This window comes from Varroa jacobsoni, unplaced genomic scaffold, assembly GCF_002532875.2.
Source record: "Varroa jacobsoni isolate VJ856 unplaced genomic scaffold, vjacob_1.0 scaffold_321, whole genome shotgun sequence".
NCBI classification, from domain to species: Eukaryota; Metazoa; Arthropoda; class Arachnida; order Mesostigmata; family Varroidae; genus Varroa; species Varroa jacobsoni.
The window spans coordinates 371,896-382,775 of NW_019213223.1; the positions used below are offsets into that span (position 1 = coordinate 371,896).

At 39.2% G+C, this 10,880-nt stretch overlaps 1 long non-coding RNA gene across 1 annotated transcript; it reads left to right on the forward strand.

Annotated features, from left to right (window-relative positions):
• The first annotated feature begins 224 nt into the window (after positions 1 to 224).
• LOC111259336 (uncharacterized) lies at positions 225 to 9,938 on the forward strand. Its single transcript, XR_002679584.2, has 3 exons — positions 225 to 861; positions 8,722 to 8,785; positions 9,307 to 9,938. It is a non-coding gene; the product is annotated as an uncharacterized LOC111259336 (long non-coding RNA).
• Positions 9,939 to 10,880: the final 942 nt, after the last annotated feature.

Consider the following 10,880-nt stretch of genomic DNA (forward strand, 5'->3'; position numbering starts at 1 on the left):
GAAAATTGTTGTTGATAAAGGCTAAATCGCTCAAACAATGAGCTCTGCTATGACCAGTAAAGTGTATGTTTCGAATAAACAATTACTTTCGTTAGTAGGGCTTAGCATAATACAACTCGCTGTTCTTCTATCGCCGCGCCATGAAGAACTTGTTTTTATAGGTCAGCAGGCTCTGTCTAAAAGCACGAGTAAGGCTTTTAAGACGTACTGGAATTTTTAACTGACAAGCAAATGGCGCTAATACATTCCTTGAGGGCGAAATACGACCACGTGGGCTATTTTGCACGCCATAAACTAAAGCGGTTATGGAAATTCTAATCACGCTCCACCAATGTTTAGCATTATATTATTCACTCTTCGTTCACAGGATGATAAACGGGGCATTTAAGTTAGTTGGAATATAATTGCATTATTCGAGGCGTATCTCAATGTAATGTGATGTTTTCCGCTTCTCTGACTAATAAACAATTCAGTAGCGGATCTGGTCTGGTCTAATCTAATGGATGTTTAACATTAGGCTACTCAGTTCAAGACCTGTTTTACCCGTGTGCACTCGTTTAGCTAGTATTGTGTTTTTCGTTATTAGACCTGCTGTTTTGGACTCTAGACAGTCTGGTGTGTTCCTTCCTTCTAGCTGGACGTTCTCCGATGGAAGACGTCGAGTCGGCGCGTGATTAGCCATGAGCCGGTATGAGCTAAACCGCTGTCATTTCGCGGCACTCCCTTGACGTTAAGATCACAGCGATGTTAACGGGCTAACGTTGCTAGTAGCGATAGAGCCAATCACGGGTGTGTCAAGAGATAATGGCAGTAGATATGCTCGGATACGAAGAAATCCAGCAGAGAACGTTGCTGCTATTGGTGAGTTGCAGGCTTGTGAACCCTGAAAGGTCAGTGGTCCTGCTTCGTTGCTCAGAAATTGTACGAAGTGAGGGTAAGATAGATAGCCTCCGCCGGACACCATCATCCAAGGGAACTCCACCAACCGAAACAGGTCGAGAGATAAAAGGCTTTTGACATTCGTAGCCAAAGGAGTGCACGAGGTCGGTATCTTTCAATCGGCGGGGAAAAGTGCAACACAGTTGGATAACTGCAGAAATCAAAAAATGTCTGCTGGGAATGTAAAACGAACAACGGTGTGGCACGATTTCCTAAATAGCTTACTCGAAATAGCAAAAAGATCGAATAATTACTCCAGAAACCGCATATTGGTAGAGGTGATACATCAAAGCCCCTCAAAACATGAGGTACACGAAATGTGAGTAACATGATGCTTGTATAAGAACCTGATAAAAAAACGCCGGACAAACGCTTTAAAACTCTAAGGGAGTCTAAGCACCACTAATTCTTGAACAACTTTTTTTTTTTTAGCTAAACGGATCGCAACGTACAGTGAGTGTATATTAATAACGTTTTCGAAACATGGCAATTATAAATAATAAACAAAATTGTACTTTAATCACGGTATATAACTCGACTTACTTGACCTCTACCGAACCTCAAAAACAAATCTATAACCTATTTAACTCTTACTCTCACTTACTTAATATAACTCTTACTTGATGTTAAATATTTTACATATTTATAATATATAAATGTTTACTTTCAATATCATATAGGCAAATGTTAATAATCGGCCTCCTTTATGCAAGGTCTCGCTAACAGTATTATCCCACCATCCAGACATTTTAGCTGATAACTTAACGACAAAACGTCCAGCAAACTTTTGTATAAAAATATGACCTAATATGTAAGCGACTCAAGCAACTTCCAAAAGATTTCGCTCCAAGCGCCGCAAGCCTATTGGTCCAGCTCGACGTTGATACATGTCCATTGTTTCGACGATTCCACGGTATTGGAGGCATCAGTACTAGCGTTGTAAACGGCGGGCCGGTGAAGGCTACTGCGATGCCAGCAATGATAAGTCCATCTGTCGCCAATCATCATGACTTTTCGTCTTGTTTTTAAATCGAGCATTGAAAGGTTTTTTTTCGTAGAGAACACCTGTACAAAAGAAGCGACCTACTTTATTTTAGGTGACGCTCGAAAGATAGCGGGACGATCAAACAGTGGTGATGGAAACTACGTCGATTGAGGCTCTTGATTTATTCGAGCTAAATTACAAGGGCCTATGGCGAAAATAATCGACTAATTTTGTCTGACTTGGGCGCAGTCCCTATGATTAAACAGCCTATTTACCCTAAAGGTAGACGCCACTTCGTTAAGCACATTTAAAGCATCATATAGTTTACGGAACATCTTATACTGGCTAACAAATATGCCTTAACGAGATCTGACCTAAAGGTACCATATTTTAGTAATAATGTAATGACCATGGCTACGGTGAACATTGTAGAAGACAAATCGTTCTACAAAGTAAAAGGGTTTTTTCTTGTTAGCCCGCAAATCTTATTATTACGTGATGAATCTTGCCTTTAGGGAGAGAACAGTTGAGCGTACTTACGCGTTCAGAGCGAACTTATCATGTGTTTCATTCGCAAAGGATCTACAATCAAAATGTAATTTCACAAACGCCGTTTCCTACCACTCGTTGATGCGTTATTCCATGTAGACGCTTCCGTATGTATTGCGACAATTTACTAGTACCAAGCTCTGATGTTTCATCAGAGCTTTTTACTCTTTTTTGGCTGTTAAATACCCACTATCAGTAACTTGATTGCAGTCAGTCTTTTAGTCAAACTGGCTAGCTAACTGCTAGTCCCATAACGAAACCTATACTCCAGGCAAAAGGCGTTCTGCAGGCCCGATTAAGCCCACAAGATTTGATTAATAACAATTTTAATGAAACCATCTACCTCATCGCTGTGTAAAATTATTCTTAGCCGCCGCCAAGTAGCGAACCCGCCAAATTAGCGGCACTCTTTTGTTCGTTACGGTATCACGATTTTGAAGGGTCGGAAGCAGAAGAAAACAGCAATATTAGCAGGATATGAACGAATGTCACACAGACTGTGTCAAATATAACTAATGTACGACTGGCATCGAGTAGGCCCAACCGTCATGATGTTGACGAGGCTCCGAACGGTTCTGACAACGTCCTGCGCCACAGTGACGTCATACACTTCACTCTCAAATCGTGCCAAAGATAACAGGAACTTGACGCTTCATCCATAGGAGGACAGTAATGAGACCATCTTATTATGTTGTATAGAGGACTAACGGAGCGTTGCGCCACCCCGAACTACAAGCACTTGCGTTTGCTGAACGGATAGCGTTAAGCAAAACACCGGAAGTAGAGTTGTACATTTAATAAGCCACGTTCGCTCACAAATTACTGACTATGTAAAAATCTGAATGGCTCCAATCATTTATCAAACGATGCCGTCAAAAGACTCAGGTGGATTAATTTAAACTTTGTACACCCAGAATAAGATACAATGATTTTGCTAAACTGAATTGGACGGTGGTTTATAAAAACGATCATACCATCGTTACTAGTATTTAAGGACAAGGGTAATCGGCCCTTATTTGGAGATAGATAGGTATTCACACTGGCAGTTGTTGTGGAAAGATCGACCTGCGATTTTGCTCGCTTAACAATTCTGTCGACAGACAAAGACATGCCACGAGCCAACAACGACACATTGGCTTCATCAGACAGTCGTGATGGTCTTTGCTTACTGCTTGTTTTTTGGCAGCTGTCCATAGACCGCTGAAACACCCTTTCTTTCTTCTTTAAACTTGTTTTATGACAGTTTTTCTTTAAATAGAAACAATATTCGAAGCGAAAAAGCAAGAATATATACTTGGCTATTACAAGCGAATATGATAGATATTGAAATAGGATAAAGCTTAAACCGATGAGATTAAAATGATGGTTTTTAATATATGCTTTATAATATATATTTTAATATGTGCTGAAGGAACTCTCTTTTATCTTTTACATATTTGTCCCAACGCTCTGGCAGCTTCTGGGTAGCTCTCAGATGTAATTCCTTCATCTATAGTTTTTCTAAATAAATTGACAGTGAGAAATTCCTTCCTGCCAGTTGTCCTTTTCAGAGCATACAAGGCTGCGTAATTACACGGAATTAGACAGGGAGAATAGACGGCTTGAAGCCAATGTTCGATATTTTTTTTGCTCAGTTTAAAAAATCATTGCCGATTGGCGACGAGGCCTAGCGTTATCATCAAATAAGCAGACTGTGTACCTTCGATTGCCATGTCAACGGTCGCTTGAGTCCACGAGTCCCTTGAGGAACTCGAGATAACAATGAGTTGCACTCGTTGCTTTCTGAGAGTATCTTATAGTAGTAGATACCCCCTGATGTTAAGCGCAAGTATTGCCATCACCTTACGTCCGAACCTACTCAAAACAGCTAGTGAACTCAATTTCTCCCCGCACGACGCAGAACTCTAGTCTGGTCCCTCTTCAACTGACGATGGAAATTGAATCATGCCTTGTTTATGACGATCGTACGCTTCAACTGGGTTTTTTGTTGATTAAAGTTCCGCAAATTGCGCATAGAATACCTTACATTCATTTGCAGTCGGCCCGGGATCCCTTCCTTCACTCAGTTTTCTCATTTTAACTACCTGTATTATAGTTCTGTAACACGTTCAATGCGAAATGTTAGTTTTTACCGACAGAGGCCTTAAACCCCAGGCCTTGCTTCTGTAAAAAGCCTCCTCGATTACGGTTATGCGTTTTTGTCCATCAAGTCACTTCTTTGCTAATTTCTATGAAACACTTCAGTCGTTTGAAGTCTCTTTGTTTGACTAATCTTCGATGAATTTCTGTAGCACTGTGACCTTAGGGAGACGAAAATTTCACCTATGAGTGTTAATTTTCAACAATGAAAAATGGCTATTTTTCTAAATCCATTTTTCCTAGAAAATGCCTATTTCTATAAAATTCAAGTTCTAAAAAAAGTTCAAGTTCTTAGAATATCGAGGTATTCATGATACAAATTTCTGCTAACGGTTCATAAATTCGAAGTTATTCCAATTTCAATCCATACATATATTTTGAAGTCCGTGGGATTCGCTTATAAGAGCCTAGCAATATAACACACCAAAACAGATTCAAAGGTTTGAAAAACTCAAAAATGAACGAAAAACAATTTTGCATCCACCAGTAAAATACGCCTGTAAAAGTAAAAACCTAAGAAGTCACTAGAATATAACGACGGCAGGGAGAAATATCAGATAATTAAAAGTCAACTGCAAACCCAAAAAATCTAAGCCGTATTTATTCTACTTTAATAACTTTTGAGGTTATTGTTCATCGAACGACGCGTAATGGTTTTTCCGAAACAAATTTTTGACCCGTTTGCCAATCGTTCTTTTAGCCATTACCTCTATTTTGCCTTGTTACCCCCCTTTTCCTCGATTTCCGAATGTTCGCTTTGGTAAATTTTCGCACTTCGAAATGGACGATGGCAGTTGTAATACGCCTTGGTACCAACAAATAAAAACATTACCAAAGGCCTTTTCAGTATTAATCTAATATATCCAACTTAGAACGCGAAATCTTATGTCAATCATAGGACAACAATAACTTTATATAGTTTCACTGTCATTGACCATCCGAATGTAAGGATCGTATCAATTATAAAGCGAACGGCTAATTTCATTTGGTCTTCTTTTAGAAACTATGTGATAAGGATCAGTCAAGAATTGCCCACAGCTGATCTCCTCCCAAATCGAAAGCCACCAATTCTACTTATATCAGTATAAAATATACTATGTATTGCAAGCTGCAACGCAGAGTTAATTTTTGCGCAGATCGGAACAAACTTGTCGTTAATGAACTTAAATGACAGATTTTATCTAACAGCGAGAAGAGCTGACTACGTCAATTTGTTTGTTTTTTTTTTGCTGAATTTATGATTTAACTTTTTATTTATAACCAATGAACTTTTAGTCATGTCGCCGAACTATCTATTCTATATATGTAGAAAAGTCTACATTTCATGTGACTGTTAGGTTATAGTTAATGATTGCCACCACTTGCTATCCTGTAGCACAAACGTTTCGACATATTGATACACGCTGTTAAAAACGAATAAAATTTTCTTTGTAGTAACGTTTTGCAACACTTGAATGTTGTAGAATCTGTCATATATAATTGTTTTGCATCTAAGGAACAAACCGCTAGTTCAAGGTGAGAAAGAAATAATTGTGTTTCCTAAGGATTCCACGGCTCGTGTTTGTGTTGTGCATTAAAAGATGACTTTGCCACAGAAATTCTATGATATTGTTATTGGACGTTTTATCGGTTTTGCTTACGAAAGCAGATGGTCGGCCGTACCGATGATGGCGGTGATTGCCTGACGACGAGCGAATGGACCGTGCCAAAACAGCCAACTATACCAGTTCATGTCAGTGTGTTTCTTAGTTGTGATTTACTCAGAACTTAGATACGCTGGACATACTTAGAAAGAATTGTGCCACTTTTCCCTAGACTAAGTTATGAAGTCTTATTTTATAAAGTTCAAGTAGACATAATCCGTTTCACTAATGATGAAATTGAAACACTCGTCCAAGGGTCAACCAACTATTTAGCTTTTAAGGACGTTTAATTAGCGGCAACGGAGACACAGTGTCTCATACTAATTACAGCTGATGGAGCCTTGGCCTTGGCTGCTGACGGCGACTAAGGGATCAGCCAAAAATGTCAACGTCTTCACTAGTGGAATTGTACATTACACGTTGCTTTTAGCTCGTCTGTTTCGTATCGTCTCTTACGTGAAAGTTGCGTGAAACAAGGTATCTGCGCCCCTCCTCAGCTGAGCTCATCTAGCTTTCTGGATAGGCTTTGACTAATAACAGCTGGTACGGCAACTTTTATAGCCCTTCCAAAATCAGCTTTCGGCTATCGTTGCAATGCTTGAATATATGTTCTTCGTCATATATCATAGGGAACCGGTCCGATTGATGAGCTGTACACAGCTGTCAAAGACATTGCCCAAACGAAATTTATTCTAGACATAGACCATGAAGCTTGAATAGCGTAAAAATTAAGAATTTCTTTAGTTAGGGTGGAGGGGCAATCACGTCAAAGATTACCACTGCTTTAGAAGCGGTAGTGGGGGCGAATCTTGCGGCCTGTGTCAGTGCTAGAAGAAATTTATATATCAGGATAGGTCAGTTACTAAATAGCGCGTATACCCTACTTGGTGACAAGTACTACTGATATAAAAGTCGCAAAAAATAACGAACATTTACTGTTATTGAAGCCAATTCCGGTACGCGGCTGTCCGCCCGAAGTTTTAGTTATAGGTAATGAAGAAATTGAGTCGCGACACCAGTATGCGTAAATCAGTTACTTAAACTCTCTCAATTGTGACCTTCAACAGCCTGAGTCGAATGTTGTGACCCCCTTACTTGTCTTACTGTTTCTACGGTGAGGCGTTTCTCTCTAGGGAGCTACTGATATTGCACTATCAGGTCCATTGTTTAAGGACATTTTGCAGCTGATGAACAGCTCGTCATGACGGCCTGTTTATTCTATGTGGACGGATCGTTCTTGGACCAATTAAAAATGCTACCAGGCTAAGTATGCCACACGGCACGAGCTCGAGAGACACACGTTCGCCCGACATAGCATTGGGATCATTCGGATGACAGTGCGATGGAACAATTACTTGAGTCACCCAATGTCGCCAAAAATCAGGGCTTTTAAAATCTCTTTATGAGAATAGCAACCATTTGCCAACAAACGACCAATAATTGACTCCTATAAAATCAATTCAATAAAATCTATGGCGTCTGTTTGTTTAATAGCTTGTCTATTATGTCAAATTTGTGTATAGTACAAATAATGAGCACGATATGATGTGATACGAGTAAACTTCTATCCCTTGCACTTGAGCGAAGTATATTTGTACGCGCTTCAGCTAAACAGCATGCCGGCAGGACATGAGTAGGACCGGCCTGGCAACGATAAGGACCTGCTTCTGGTTACGAACTTCTGGTTAGATGAGTTCATCTGAGTTACTAACATAAACATCTTCCCCGTAAAAAGATGTCAGCTGGAGAAAGCCTTGCTGAAAGCGGAACGTTCTCGAGTCAACCGTTTCGCCTTGCTATATAAAAAGGGAAATCAATCTGCATTGTTTATTCTAGCGATATAGTTAACGTTGTACGTTGATTTACTTGAGATGGTCAGCAATCGAGCGTGGGCCAATTATCGGCACGATCTACTGCGTATTCATAACACACAGTAAATCTATGTAATGAAGCATAGCAACATTATCGTCCACCGTTGAACTTGCCAATGACATAATTAATAATGAAAACAGTTGATTGAAGATAGATCAAGTTGTGAGTTGGAATTTCAAACGAGACATCTCCGAAACGAAAATCTACAGTACTTATGAGATCAACGAGATACGCTGCTGTGTGTGTATTTAAATGCGCGATCTGTGACCACTGGCCGACGAAAACGTGGAAATCTACTAGGGTTTACAAATACCCGACATCGTACTGGGCCCATGCGACTGCTATTTCGTTTATATCGGGTGCGCACGTTATGCTTAAACGTAGCTATCTCAAGCATTTGCTGTCACTGAAAAACTAAGCACATTTTGTTTAGGTAAACCGTGGAGCAGGATTAATTGTAGAAGTTTTGTTCCTAATTATGTTTAGCTTTGTTTTATGAGTTTTTGTGAGTTGGAAGATTCAACTTAATGCTTGAAGATTTATTGAAATCAATTCTATTTTATACAACCTACAGCTACGAACATTTATTTTTAGGCGATGAAATGGGGCTTAACGACAGAGCCGAGGGACATTACGCTGACACTATTTCAAAATGGAGGTAGGGGTTACACTACAAAAATGATATCGTCCTATATGTCGCAATAGCCGCGCAAATATTCGAACATTCAATGATGTTTAAGACATGGCTTGATTTTCATGGCTCTATTATAAAAGATGCTTTTATTTGGATTTAGAAGAGTACAATTATATTGTATGTATATACAGCATAAAACATCTAAAATTTATAGTTTCAAGACCGGTGTGCTTGGCCAAAGGGTCTGTCGAACGATAGTGTTGCAGCTCATTACGCCGCATAGTACCTGATGCATGTAACATTACATATCGTGTAGGTACATGTAGCCCCTGGCAAATAAAACCCACATACGACCTCAGATATTGCAAAATGGGTAACCACGCGCCGTTCCAGCTCTTTCTGGACTCCATCAGCTACAATTCGCATACAAAAAAAATAAGGATTGATATTTGTCATCTTTTTTTTTTTTTTTTTGAACTTTTAAACACTTGCGTCTTTCTGAAGGAAAATAAACCATGTCACAACGCATTTATTTCACTTTGCAGATGTTGATACCTACCGACTTATGACATACAGGCTGTGACGCTAATTGTCTACTCATGGCAAAGCAAAATTTAACTGAACGCAATTTGAATAGAACGGTAACAAAAAACTAAAATTCATAAATTTGTGATACCTAAAAAGACTGGCGCAAATAAACTTTAATAACCGAGCAAATACCGATCCAGTATCTCTATTAACACGGTCCTATGAATAAAACCTAACGCCTTATACGATAATCAGAGAGCGTTTCTTAACGTTCCTTGAAAATAAGTCAAAAAAATAGAGCTCACGCTATAGAAATAGATATTGTAAATATTCCTGCACGAGTATAATGTGTCGGTATATTGATTTAATCGTGGTTTCGGGACAACAGTGGAGCCGATCAGGGAGTTTTTGAAGGACGACCTAACCGTGTGAGATGTTAACCAGAGACTGATATTTCAAAATGTTTTTCTTTGTTTTTTTTAGCAAGGTTGTTTTCGCTTATATTTTTCCACGCTTAGATTTTAATGTTTAGGTGTTTAAAAAACGTTTATAGAACGTTCTCGTAGATGAAGCTGAACTTGGACTAAACATTAAGTATTAAAATCTTACACAGCTGCTTGGCATATGAACAAAGTCGCTTGTTTTCAACTTTTTTGGAATTTTTCCCATATATTAACACTGAAGTAAGAATAAGTAAATTTGGCCGTATATTGGGGACGTAATACTGCAAAAAAAAAATCAGCGTTTTCACTATAAAGAAACAGAAAACTTCCTGCCTTCACTTCGATGAGTCCCTCATTGATTATCCTACCTTTTAAGCCGAATGCTTCATATAATATATGTAAAACAAAGTAGATATTGCCTGTATCTGAGATTGTTGCGTCGTGTGCTATACGGGGTGCTTCAGTAACAAATGGATTGATTGAAAATTAACAGGCAGAACGTCGCTGGTTCCAGTTCGTTAGCATGTGTATCACTGAAATAGTGTTTGAACCTATGCTTTAGCCACGTTCATACAACGTTCCCTCTGCAGCGAAGTAGGCATCAGAGATTCCCGTCCGAGTTCTCGTGGGAGACCTTGTCTCTGAAAGGCTACGTTGCTAAGGCGGCCCTGGGTCTGAAATGGTCCACGGAGCTGCGGGTTATGTTCAAGCGAACAAGAATGATTATATGATTCTTTACAAAAAAAGAATAGTAAATGTAAGTATAATATGCAAATGAGTTACTCACCAGAAAGTGTTCTTCGCTTGCTTTGTTTCAGTTCCTAAGTAGAAGCTGTCTAACGGATGATCAAATAAAGGATATGATTTGGAAATTGCCTGCTAGTCAATTCTCTATCATTTTTAGAGCTCGTAACATGAATCACCTTCCCGATAGGACAAATCTGGGTAGTACATTTATTGAGGCTGCATACCATATATGGATCATACGTAAACCTTTCACGATGAACCCTTAACCATTGGTTCTAATGAACAGAGGTTTAAATCTACAGATTTGAGATTCTACGCGTGCTTTTCCACAAAGTAGATAATCTGTGACAAATATTAGCTAGTGGTAAAGCAAGGTCAGTGGCATACAAAGACCAATAGCA